Below are 13767 nucleotides of genomic sequence, written 5' to 3' on the forward strand. Positions count from 1 at the left end.
GGGACAAGATCCCAAGTGTGGTTCCTCATCAAGGAACTATACTCTTCCTGCTTAGTTGTATCCCACTCAGGAATACTAGAAGCCTCATGAAAGAACTATGGATTTGAGGTAGTATCGATAAAGAAATGTGGAGCATCCTGGAATTGTCAATGAGTCTACCTGGTGTTTGATGGATCCCCAATCCAATCACCTACAAATTGTAAGGTCTTTCTAGCCCAAAGTGGACTGAAAGATGGAGAATCTAGAGGTGAATCATTAACCTTTGAATGATGACTAGGAGAGGAAGGAGGTGAGTTCTATGAATCACTCTCTCCATCAGAAGTGGAGGTAGAAGACTGCTCAGATGAATCTGACTCATCAGAAGATCTATCATGTATTCCAAATGAGTCCACTGTCAAAGTAGAAGGAGTTGGAGAAGTGATAGAAAGTGAGCTTAAAGATCCCTCCTCAAACTGAACACTCCTCTCAATGAACAACTCATGTGTAGTGGGGTGGAGCAACTGATATCCCTTCACACCATTAGGATAACCTAGAAATATGCAAGGTCTACTCTATGGATCCAAGGCCTTGCATTTCTTTGTAGGTATGTGGGCCTATGTAGGAGAGCCAAAAAATTGAAAGTTCTTAATTGATGGTTTTTGACTGAGCCAATAAACTGAGGGGCCTGTTTGAGGCCATAGAGAGACTTCCGAAGATGACACACAAGTGAAGAATCTTGAAGGAAGCCCTGTGGTTGCTCCATGTAGATCTCATGAAGGTCACTGTGAAGAAAAGCACTCTTCACATCCATCTGATGTACTTCCCTGATTAGCTACAGCAATGGAAAGAACAAGTCGAATGGAATTCATTTGGGCAACTGGTGCAAAAGTCTCAGAGTAGTCAATCCCAAGAACCTAGGAGAATCCTTTGGTGACCAAGTGAGCCTTGTGTTTGTCAACTAACCCATCTCCTGCAAAATTTTGATCTATAGATCCACTTACAACGAACAAGTTTTCTTCCCTTAGGAAGAGGGGCAAGATCCCAAGTGTGGTTCCTCATCGAGGAACTATACTCTTCCTGCTTAGTTGTCTCCCACTAAGGAATACTAGAAGCCTCATGAAAGGACTATGGATCTGAGGTAGCATCGATAAAGAAATGTAGAGCATCCTAGAATTGTGAATGAGTCTACTTGGTGTTTGATGGATCCCCAATCCATTAACCTGTAAATTGTAAGGTCTTTCTAGCCCAAAGTGGACCAGAAGATGGAGAATCTAGAGGTGAATCATTAACCTCTAAATGATGACTAGGAGAGGAAGGAGGTGAGTTCTTTGAATTACTCTCTATATCAGAAGTGGAGGTAGAAGACTGCTCAAGTGAATTTGACTCATTAGAAGATCTATCATGTATTCCAAATGAGTCCACTATCAAAGTAGGAGGAGTTGGCGAAGTGATAGAAAGTGAGCTTAAAGATCCCTCCTCAAACTGAACACTCCTCTCAATGAACAACTCATGTGTAGTGGGGTGGAGCAACTCATATGCCTTCACACCATTAGGATAACCTACAAATATGCAAGGTCTACTCTACGGATCCAAGGCCTTGCATTTCTTTGCAGGTATGTGGGCCCATGTAGGAGAGCCAAAAAATTGAAAGTGCTTAATTGATGCTTTTTGACTGAGCCAATAAAGTGAGGGGCCTATTTGAGGCCATAGAGAGACTTCCGAAGATGACACACAAGTGAAGAATCTTGAAGGAAGCCCTGTGGTTGCTCCATGTAGATCTCATGAAGGTCACTGTGAAGAAAAGCACTCTTCACATCCATCTGATGTAGTTCCCCGATTAGCTACAACAATGGCAAGAACAAGTCAAATGGAATTCATTTGGGCAACTGGTGCAAAAGTCTCAGAGTAGTCAATCCCAAGAACCTAGGAGAATCCTTTGATGACCAAGCGAGCCTTGTGTTTGTCAACTAACCCATCTCCTGCAAATTTTGTTCTATAGATCCACTTACATTGAACAAGTTTTCTTCCCTTAGGAAGAGGGACAAGATCCCAAGTGTGGTTCCTCATCAAGGAACTATACTCTTCCTGCTTAGTTGTATCCCACTCAGGAATACTAGAAGCCTCATGAAAGGACTATGGATATTAGGTAGTATCGATAAAGAAATGTGGAGCATCCTGGAATTGTCAATGAGTCTACCTAGTGTTTGATGGATCCCCAATCTAATCACTTGCAAATTGTAAGGTCTTTCTAGCCCAAAGTGGACCGAAAGATGGAGAATCTGGAGGTGAATCATTAACCTCTGAATGATGACTAGGAGAGGAAGGAGGTGAGTTCTCTGAATCACTCTCTACATCAGAAGTGGAGGTAGAAGACTGCTCAGGTGAATCTGACTCATCAAAAGATCTATCATCTATTCGAAATGAGTCCACTATCAAAGTAGAAGGAGTTGGAGAAGTGATAGAAAGTGAGCTTAAAGATCCCTCCTCAAACTGAACACTCCTCTTAATGAACAACTCATGTGTAGTGGGGTGGAGCAACTGATATCCCTTCAAACCATTAGGATAACCTACAAATATGCAAGGTCTACTCTACGGATCCAAGGCCTTGCATTTCCTTGCAGGTATGTGGGCCCATGTAGGAGAGCCAAAAAATTGAAAGTGCTTAATTGATGCTTTTTGACTGAGCCAATAAACTGAGGGACCTATTTGAGGCCATAGAGATATTTTCGAAGATGACACACAAGTGAAGAATCTTGAAGGAAGCCCTACGGTTGCTCCATGTAGATCTCATGAAGCTCACCGTGAAGAAAAGCACTCTTCACATCCATCTGATGTACTTCCCCGATTAGCTGCAACAATGGCAAGAACAAGTCGAATGGAATTCATTTGGGCAATTGGTGCAAAAGTCTCAAAGTAGTCAATCCCAGGAACCTAGGAGAATCCTTTGGTGACCAAGCGAGCCTTGAATTTGTCAATTAACCCATCTCCTGCAAATTTTGATCTATAGATCCACTTACATCGAATAAGGTTTCTTCCCTTAGGAAGAGGGGCAAGATCCCAAGTGTGGTTCCTCATTGAGGAACTATACTCTTCCTGCTTAGTTGTATCCCACTTAGGAATACTAGAAGCCTCATGAAAGGACTATGGATCTGAGGTAGTATCGATAAAGAAATGTAGAGCATCCTAGAATTGTGAATGAGTCTACTTGGTGTTTGATGGATCCCCAATCCAATCACCTGCAAATTGTAAGGTCTTTCTAGCCCAAAGTGGACCAGAAGATGGAGAATCTAGAGGTGAATCATTAACCTCTGAATGATGACTAGGAGAGGAAGGAGGTGAGTTCTCTGAATCACTCTCTACATCAAAAGTGGAGTTAGAAGACTGCTCAAGTGAATCTAACTCATTAGAAGATCTATCATGTATTCCAAATGAGTCCACTGTCAAAGTAGGAGGAGTTGGAGAAGTGATAGAAAGTGAGCTTAAAGATCCCTCATTAAACTGAACACTCCTCTCAATGAACAACTCATGTGTAGTGGGGTGGAGCAACTCATATGCCTTCACACCATTAGGATAACCTACAAATATGCAAGGTCTACTCTACGGATCCAAGGCCTTTCATTTCTTTGCAGGTATGTGGGCCCATGTAGGAGAGCCAAAAAATTGAAAGTGCTTAATTGATGGTTTTTGACTGAGCCAATAAATTGAGGGGTCTATTTGAGGCCATAGAGAGACTTTCGAAGATGACACACAAGTGAAGAATCTTGAAGGAAGCCCTGTGGTTGCTCCATGTTGATCTCATGAAGGTCATTGTGAAGAAAAGCACTCTTCACATCCATCTGATGTACTTCCCCGATTAGCTACAACAATGGCAAGAACAAGTCAAATGGAATTCATTTGGGAAACTGGTGCAAAAGTCTCAGAGTAGTCAATCCTAGGAACCTAGGAGAATCCTTTGGTGACCAAGTGAGCCTTGTGTTTGTCAACTAACCCATCTCCTACAAATTTTGTTCTATAGATCCCCTTACATCGAACAAGTTTTCTTCCCTTAGGAAGAGGGACAAGATCCCAAGTGTGGTTCCTCATCAAGGAACTATACTCTTCCTGCTTAGTTGTATCCCACTAAGGAATACTAGAAGCCTCATGAAAGGACTATGGATCTGAGGTAGTATCAATAAAGAAATGTGGAGCATCCTGGAATTGTGAATGAGTCTACCTGGTGTTTGATGTATCCCCAATCCAATCACCTACAAATTGTAAGGTCTCTCTAGCCCAAAGTGGACCAGAAGATGGAGAATCTGGAGGTGAATCATTAACCTTTGAATGATGACTAGGAGAGGAAGGAGGTGAGTTCTCTGAATCACTCTCTACATCAGAAGTGGAGGTAGAAGACTTCTCAGGTGAATCTGACTCATCAGAAGATCTATCATGTATTCCAAATAAGTCCACTGTCAAAGTAGAAGGAGTTGGAGAAGTGATAGAAAGTGAGCTTAAAGATCCCTCCTCAAACTAAACACTCCTCTCAATGAACAACTCATGTGTAGTGGGGTGGAGCAACTGATATCCCTTCACACCATTAGGATAACCTACAAATATGCAAGGTCTACTCTACGGATCCAAGGCCTTGCATTTCTTTGCAGGTATGTGGGCCCATGTAGGAGAGCCAAAAAATTTGAAGTGCTTAATTGATGGTTTTTGACTGAGCCAATAAACTGAGGGGCCTATTTGAGGCCATAGAGAGACTTCTGAAGATGAAACACAAGTGAAGAATCTTGAAGGAAGCCCTGTGGTTGCTCCATGTAGATCTCATGAAGGTTACTGTGAAGAAAAGTGCTCTTCACATCCATCTGATGTACTTCCTCGATTAGCTGCAGCAATGGCAAGAACAAGTCGAATGGAATTCATTTGGGCAACTGGTACAAAAGTCTCAGAGTAGTCAATCCCAGGAACCTAGGAGAATCCTTTGGTGACCAAGTGAGCCTTGTGTTTGTCAACTAACCCATCTCCTGCAAATTTTTATCTATAGATCCACTTACATCAAACAAGTTTTCTTCCCTTAGGAAGAGGGGCAAGATCCCAAATATGGTTCCTCATCAAGGAACTATACTCTTCCTATTTAGTTGTATCCCACTAAGGAATACTAGAAGCCTCATGAAAGGACTATGGATCTGAGGTAGTATCTATAAAGAAATGTGAAGCATCCTGGAATTGTGAATGAGTCTACCTGGTGTTTGATGGATCCCCAATCCAATCACCTGCAAATTGTAAGGCCTTTCTAGCCCAAAGTGGACCGGAAGATGGAGAATCCGGAGGTGAATCATTAACCTCTGAATGATGACTAGGAGAGGAAGGAGGTTAATTCTTTGAATCACTCTCTACATCAGAAGTGGAGGTAGAAGACTGCTCAGGTAAATCTGACTCATCAGAAGATCTATCATGTATTCCAAATGAGTCCACTGTCAAAGTAGAAGGAGTTGGAGAAGTGATAGAAAGTGAGCTTAAAGATCCCTCTTCAAACTAAACGCTCCTCTCAATGAAAAACTCATGTGTAGTGGGGTGGAGCAATTGATATCCCTTCACACCATTAGGATAACCTAGAAATATGCAAGGTCTACTCTACGGATCCAAGGCCTTGCATTTCTTTGCAGGTATGTGGGCCCATGTAGGAGAGCCAAAAAATTGAAAGTGCTTAATTGATGGTTTCTGACTGAGCCAATAAATCGAGGGGCCTATTTGAGGCCATAGAGAGACTTTCGAAGATGACACACAAGTGAAGAATCTTGAAGGAAGCCCCATGGTTACTCCATGTAGATCTCATGAATGTCACTATGAAGAAAAACACTCTTCACATCCATCTGATGTACTTCCCCGATTAGCTGCAGCAATGGCAACGACAAGTTGTATGGAATTCATTTGGACAACTGGTGCAAAAGTCTTACAGTAGTCAATCCCAGGAACCTAGGAGAATCCTTTGTGTTTGTCAACTAACCCATCTCCTAAATTTTTTTTTCTATAGATCCACTTACATTGAACAAGTTTTCTTCCCTTAGGAAGAGGGGCAAGATCCCAAGTGTGGTTCCTCATCAAGGAACTATACTCTTCTTGCTTAGTTGTATCCCACTTAGGAATACTAGAAGCCTCATGAAAGGACTATGGATCTCAGGTAGTATCAATAAAGAAATGTGGAGCATCCTAGAATTGTGAATGAGTCTACCGGGTGTTTGATGGATCCCCAATCCAATCACCTACAAATTGTAAGGTCTTTCTAGCCCAAAGTGGACTAGAAGATGGAGAATCTGGAGGTGAATCATTAACCTCTAAATGATGACTAGGAGAGGAAGGAGGTGAGTTCTCTGAATCACTCTCTACATTAGAATTGGAGGTAGAAGACTGCTCAAGTGAATCTGACTCATCTGAAGATCTATCATGTATTCCAAATGAGTCCACTGTCAAAGTAGAAGGAGTTGGAGAAGTGATAGAAAGTGAGCTTAAAGATCCCTCCTCAAACTGAACACTCCTCTCAATTAACAATTCATGTGTAGTGGGGTAGAGAAATTGATATCCCTTCACACCATTAGGATAACCTACAAATATGCAAGGTCTACTCTACGGATCCAAGGCCTTTCATTTCTTTGCAAGTATGTGGGCCCATGTAGGAGAGCCAAAAAATTGAAAGTGCTTAATTGATGGTTTTTCACTGCTCCAAGCTTCAAAAGAAGTAACTCCCTTCAAGGCTCGGTGAGGAACATGGTTCTAGATATAACAAGCACAGTTAATGGCCTCTACCCAATACTGTGGTGCAAGAGATCTAGAGTGAATCATATAGTTTGCCATTTCCTTCAAGGATATATTCTTCCGTTCTACAACACCATTCTATTGAGGATTGTATGGAACTGAATATTCTAAATCAATCCCCTCTAAAGTGAAAAATCTTTCAAACTGATGGTTGACATACTCACTACCATTGTCTGTGTGCAAAAATTTGATGGCTTTCCTAGATTACTTGTCTACAAAAATTTTGAAATCCTAAAAATGATCAATTATCTCTAAATTTTGTTTGAGAAAGTACACCCAAGTATATCAAGAAAAGTCATCAATGAATGTGAGGACATATCAGGCCTTGCTAAAAGAAGGATGCTGAAATGGACCAGCCAAATCACTGTGAACTAACTCTATTATCTGTGGGGCTCTTCATGCCTTACTTTTGTCAAACTTTTCCTTAGGATGCTTACCAAGAATGCAACCTTGGCAAACAACACCTAAGAAATGAACCAAAGGAAACCCTGTGACCATGCTCTACTAGTTGAGATGATGCAAATAGCGGAAGTTAAGATGGCCAAACCGCTCATGCCATAATTTACTCACATCATTAGAGTGAGTAAGAAGAATAGTCAAAGGAGGATCAGGAACAAAGTGAAAATAGATAGAGTCGTGATTGATGATTTGCTCTTCCAATTGCAACTATAGAATCACTATGCAACTCGTGTATCTCCACTAAATCAGGAGTGAACTTAACCTACTTGCCTAAACCTATGTGAGTGATCTAGTGTATTGATAGGAGATTAGTTGATAATGAGGGTACACAAAGAACATCATGGAATGTGCCATCACCCACATCAACAGACCCTCTTCCACACACCTCAATAGGAGTGTCATCACCCATCAAAATAGAAGACATAGTACACGGCTCCAAGGATGCAAGTTCTTCCTTAGATGAAGCCATGTGGTGCGAAACACCCAAATCAAGAACCCAAGTGGATGGTTAGGAAGCAACTGCAACAATGGCCTTGCCCTGTCCTTTCCCCTTACTATTTTCTTTTGCCTTGTTAGACCCTTCATTAGAACTTTGTTTGATAGACTCAAGAACATTGATATTATTCTTTTCAAGAATGTATGTCAAGTGATCAATTTGTTTATTCAAACATTTATGTTCATCATGGTTGGGTCTTTTACAATAGGCACATTTGACCTTTTCTTTCTTAGGCTTATCACCCTTGGAAGATGGGGTATCAATAGTTTCTTTTGAAGCAACCAATATCTGATCCTTCTTTTCCTTGCTATTATTTTGTTTCTCATCTTTACTATTGTTGTTACTATTTTGTCCTTTTTGTTCTTTTGTGCCTTGGTTGGTAGCCAAGGCATGTGACCTAGAGGACTTGAGAGTGCCCATTTGGATTATCTTATCCTGTTCTCTAGTGAGATTGACAAAAAAATCATCTAAAGATGGCATGGTAAAATGAGTACCAAATGCACCCTTAGTAGCATAGAAGGTAGAGACAAACATAGAATATTTTGAACTTAGCTTAGAGAGAATACTAAAAATCACTTGTTCATCTTTCTTTTCAATTTTACATTGTTTTAACTATAGCCTTAGTGATTTCAATTTAGTGAAGAAATCCTAGATTGTGTTGAAATTGCCTGGACTTAAACTAATTAGTTCATTTTCCAACATATGACCCCTCATTGAATCTTGTGTGCCAAATAGTGTTTCTAGCTTTGTCCAAATTTCATTTGGTGTATCCAAAGACTCAATGTGAAATAGCAAGTCAGAAGAAATAGACAAACATAATGTTCCATATGCCTCATTACATTTGTTAAACCACTTAGGCTTATCTTCATCTTAATCAAATTTAGTTTCAAGCAGATTTAGTTTCAAATCCCATAGTTATCCTATTTAATCCATCTTTTCTTAAGTGAATTTTCATGTGTGATTTTTACTCAAAGTAATTGTATAGAGTTAGAATGGGCATATTTGTTTGATCCATGACGAAGAAATGTAGAGAAGAAATGCTAAAAAAAGAGAACCCAACCATGACAATGCCCCCCCTTTTTACTCAATCAAAGAACTCCTCCTAGAGAAATATGATTTGACACTTTATTTTAGTGTATTTACAACTACCACTAGTGAGAAATACTAAGTGGTCTTGATTTTAATGCATTACAAAATCTTCACGAAGAGCATATGTTGAAAGTGAAACATAGGCACAACACTCTAGGAAAAAAATAGCAACACTATGATCTACTCAAAAATTCATGCACTTTCAAAAAAAAAATCACCTCGATGCTAGGTCGTATGAGAAAGTTATGATCCTCCAAAGTTTCTAAAACGAGAATTGTGCAAAGTCATGACTGAGAATCTGCACTTTCTGAAAAATTTATGCATGAAAATCAAAAAATGACTACATAGTAGATAGAGCACAAAAAAATAGCTAAGATCATAACAAGAATTGTCGAAATCGAAGTCTGTATGAGTAAGAATGAGGCATTTGAAAATTGCATTCAAATTTGTGACTGCCAATGGAGAGGGGTATGGTTGTAGCTTTTTGTGCTCGATTCTACAAAATATAAAAATTGCATGCAAAAACTAAAAGATATCCAAATGGTTTTTCAGGGCTACGAACAAAATGTAGAAAATGTTTTTTATGCTGATGTATAGAAGATGTAGCTGTAGTGTAAATCAGATGCCTTTAAATATAAAAATGGCCCCAACAACCAAAAAATGACCCTAGCAACCAAAAAATGTAATAAAAAGGTTGAATCAGCTACCTAAGTCAATCAATGGTATGCTGGAACTTACAATATTGATTGAAAACACCAAATATGCAAGTTGGTTGTCAGATTTGAGATTGAAACCCCAGTTTCACAACTTGTATGACAATCTCCGATATCGATGAAATGAAAGCCAAAATATGACTTTCTCAAGCCACCTGAATGCGTTGGAACAACAAGAAATGTTGCTAGTATAACCAGAAATGTTGCAATCACTCAAATTTCATAAAACATGTGTAAACCCCAGAGATTAAAATTTTTTTTGTCAAACTTTTCTAACTCTCAAGATCATCCAAAGATGCGAGAGAAGAGCATACTTGGTTTTTCAAAAACTTACAATAAGATTTATAAGGCCCCTTGAATCTCTCAAATAACAAAGCTAAAATTTACTCTTGCACATAAAAAAACTCTGATAGCATGTTAGAATTTGAAAAGATTAATAACCCTGAAAACTAGTGCAAAGAATAGATATCTAAACTATGAATGCAAATGATATAAAATCAAAATAGCAACATAGACTTAGTTTCCAAGAGAGTAATGCAAATCCTAGAAGCAAAATAACATTAAGAGGATGCAAAAACAAGAGATGCAAATACAAGCCAGGTAGCATGCTTATATAGGTTAGGAAGAGGGAGGAGGTGGCAACACCGACCAATGAGGAGCAGCCATCTATTCAACTAAAGATAGCAAAGTATCTTCCCAAGATAGCTAAATGGATGCTCACATGTAGGAAGGTGACACCTCGCAACTATCCACCTAATAAGACATGCTTTATTAACCTAAGCGATATTATTAAAAAGTGTAGGAAAAACCTAGCAATATAGGAAAAATAAATAACCTACAAGGAAATGGAAAACTACACTAACAGATATGAATGATGTAAATGGAGAACAATGATATTCTTTCCTTATTCAAATGCTAATTATGAATATTATTTGTTGATTTCGCTATTTTGGATACTGACAAAAAAATCATTCTTTTATAGGGAATTCTTGCACATGAAGCAACACTGAAACTCCTATACTGAGGTTAAATTAGTGTACCATATACTAATCTATGCAAAGCTACAACAGAAGATAGAGAGAGGAAGTGGTGAACCAGACACAAAGATGGATGCGTAGTGGCAAACATGAATGATTTAAATTTTAGATTTTAGAAATAACTATATCTGCCTTTAGTATGTACAACTATACAAGCATTTGAATCCCTTTCCTTGTCCTACTTGTCACTTCCCTGTATTGCAACTATGATGTAGAAATGTTCCATTTACCTATGAAAAATTGACGTTATATCTATTAAGCTTATTCTTCAGTGACAATTTGATCTTTCCATGCATTTGGCCATGGGATAGTTGCAACTTTTAAAAGGCATATTCTAAGTGCAATTGGAATTGAATGAAGTAAAATATCAAATACTGATCATCTTTCATTAAGTCTTTTTAAAAATAATGACAGTTCTTTTAAATAAATTTGTTTATTTCATATATTTTAAAATTTCAATGGTAAAATATATTGTAAAATAAATTATTATTTGATTTCAAAATATAGATATTTACAAAAATTTATTAGAAAGATATTTTTAAAATTTTTATTATCTACATTTTAATTAATGAAATGAATATCTGAAATTTCAATTTTAAATTAGAAAAATATGATATATTTTTAAAACAATTTAAATAATAATAAAAATCTATTAAGAAGTAGTACATACAAAATTTTAAACAAATTAAAAAATACAGAATATAATATTTCATCTACCAAAAAAATTTGGAGATTAACAATCTAATACAATTAATAACATCATATTAGGTTGTGAGTCTCTTATGACGGAGGTCAACACAGAGGATCAAAGGTGACAATCAAATACGGACTGATTGCCATCCTCAAAGTGTAAAGTTAAAAAGTGTATCAATATAGAATTCGTCAGTACCCCCAAAGGCTCCTCTCACGATGTCGTGGATACCTGGTTTGAAGAGTTGTGTAAATAAAAGTTTTCATGGCAGATGATAATGATTGGATACATCATTGCTTGTATTAACTTCTTGCTGCACTTTATTCTGCTAGATTATTGAAGGAACGCAGTAATAATCATGTCACCTATATCTCACAAATTCTTACCTTCCCTGCCCCACCAAAAAAAATCTGAGTTTGATGTCCATACATCCATTGGGTGCAATTATCTGTTCTGACAAGATCAAATGATGTCTGCTGTTTGCTAAAACATTGGTGGCTGGAGAAGACTAAAATTCACATAGAAAAGACTTGAATCAGCCGGTGGTAAGAAATTATCAATATTCTTTGTACAGACAGGACTTTTTTGAGCTGGGCAACTGTAAAGTGTAAAGTAGTAGGATTTTGCCAACATACTGGGAAACCCTCGGAGATGATGCATCATACAATATGAAGTAGACATCCACAGAGCCAAATCAACCCACTTGGTATATAAAACTGTCAAAACTATCAAGGGATATTAGCCACTTGATGGGAAAAAGCTTGTAAGGTCCTATTGTGAGGATGTATAGGCAGCATTCTTGGGCTCTACCATTGCCTTTTCCTTTTTCTAATGAAGTATCTTGCAGATTTGGTGAGTCATGAAGAGGGAATCCTGTTGGTGGATTCTGTTCAATTGCCAGGAGTGTTCTGATTCGTATTCTTCTTGTCCAAGCCACACATTTTTCTTACCAGTAGTTTATCACAGATTCTTACCACTAGCTCATCATTCCACAATCGAAGCTTCACTCCATTTATAAGAACTCTCAAGATTGCCCAAGTATGTCATCTAGTGCAAAGAGCTTCCCCTGCCTCGGAGACTGAATTGCAAAGCCTTCAAATCCTAAAAGCCTTCATTTTTATACCAATCTGTTAATCCCCTTTCATATAACTTTCCTATTTGATAATTGTTTTCAGAACCTTGTGACTATCCTACATGCATTTTTCTTGTGAATTTAATTCATGTCTCTTCTTAAGATACTCTTAGAGCTTATTTGATTTGCAGTTTTCTAGCTTTTACCCAATCTAGTTTGAATTCCCATCTTCTGATTTTCTAACAGGTTAAATATATGCACTTTTTCTGGAGTTGTATGAGGTCCTATACATTTTTTTTAGAGCTTTAAAGCATCTGAGCGAAGTCGGTATACATACATTTTCTTAAATTTGCATTGTCGTTAGTGATTTGACTACTCTGTTAGTTTAGACCAGTTAGGTTTTTTCTCCATCAAGAGTTGAAGTAACTTCTAATACATAATATTGTTAGTGAAAGGTTTTCGAATACACCAGTTTGCCAGAGCAATTTATTGTTTCCTCAAATCCTCTTGAATTTCTTTGTTTGAAGGCTTGAATTAGTAACATGGCTGGTACTCAAAGTTCTTCATCTGGAAAAAATGGCTGGACAGCCAGGCAAAATAAGTTGTTTGAGAATGCCATAGCTATCTATGACAAAGACACTCCTGACCGTTGGCAAAATGTGGCTGCCATGGTTGGTGGGAAATCCTCAGAAGAAGTCAAAAGGCATTATCAAGTTTTATTAGAGGACTTGAGCTGCATTGAAGCAGACCAAATACCTTTCCCCAAGTACAAATCTTCAACTTCTACTGGAGGGAGTTCTGGAGGCAAATAGGGAGAATATGAGAGCAGGCATATTTTTAAACTCGTGTTAATTTGATTTTTCATTAATTCTGATCATTGAACTGCCTAAATTGAGCTAAGAGTGTTAAGAAGCTAAGAATGCTTCACTGTTTTTCTGCCTTGTTTTTGATGTTATGGACATCCATGTTTTTGTTCCATGTTCTCTAAAGTATTTACTTCAGGAGTTTGATATAAATGCGATGCTTGCAAAATAGCTTTAAGAGGAATCTAAATTATTAATGTATGGTCTTGAAAGTTCTTTCCAGCAGGCGGATCCCTTTCTGTACTATTTGACATTATAGAGTCTCTTTGAGTAAATCCTTTGGTTTACATATATATATATAGGTTTTCTTTAATATTTTCCTCAATGTTATCTTCTAGTGAACAAGGTAGAGAGCCAACATCTTCTAGTGAAGAAAGCAGAGACAGTGCCCCATGTATACATGCAGCATCTAAGGATGACTAGAAATTATATGCAGTCAAAGGCTTGCATATATCTCTTCCTACGATCTCTTCCTGCCATCTTTTAGCCGAGTCCTGGATTCTGGGAATACAGGGAGTTTCATATACTGCATTAGGGTCCGTTTGGTTCGGTTCGTGGACGGAATTGGCTTTTTCA

The 13767-nt window shown here is 38.1% G+C and overlaps 1 pseudogene; it reads left to right on the plus strand.

Annotated features, from left to right (window-relative positions):
• The first annotated feature begins 12816 nt into the window (after positions 1-12816).
• LOC149560315 (protein RADIALIS-like 5 pseudogene) lies at positions 12817-13152 on the plus strand (annotated as a pseudogene).
• The last annotated feature ends 615 nt before the right edge of the window (positions 13153-13767 follow it).

This window comes from Cupressus sempervirens, chromosome 4, assembly GCF_028749045.1.
Source record: "Cupressus sempervirens isolate cs-2001-9-10 chromosome 4, ASM2874904v1, whole genome shotgun sequence".
Classification (NCBI taxonomy): Eukaryota; Viridiplantae; Streptophyta; class Pinopsida; order Cupressales; family Cupressaceae; genus Cupressus; species Cupressus sempervirens.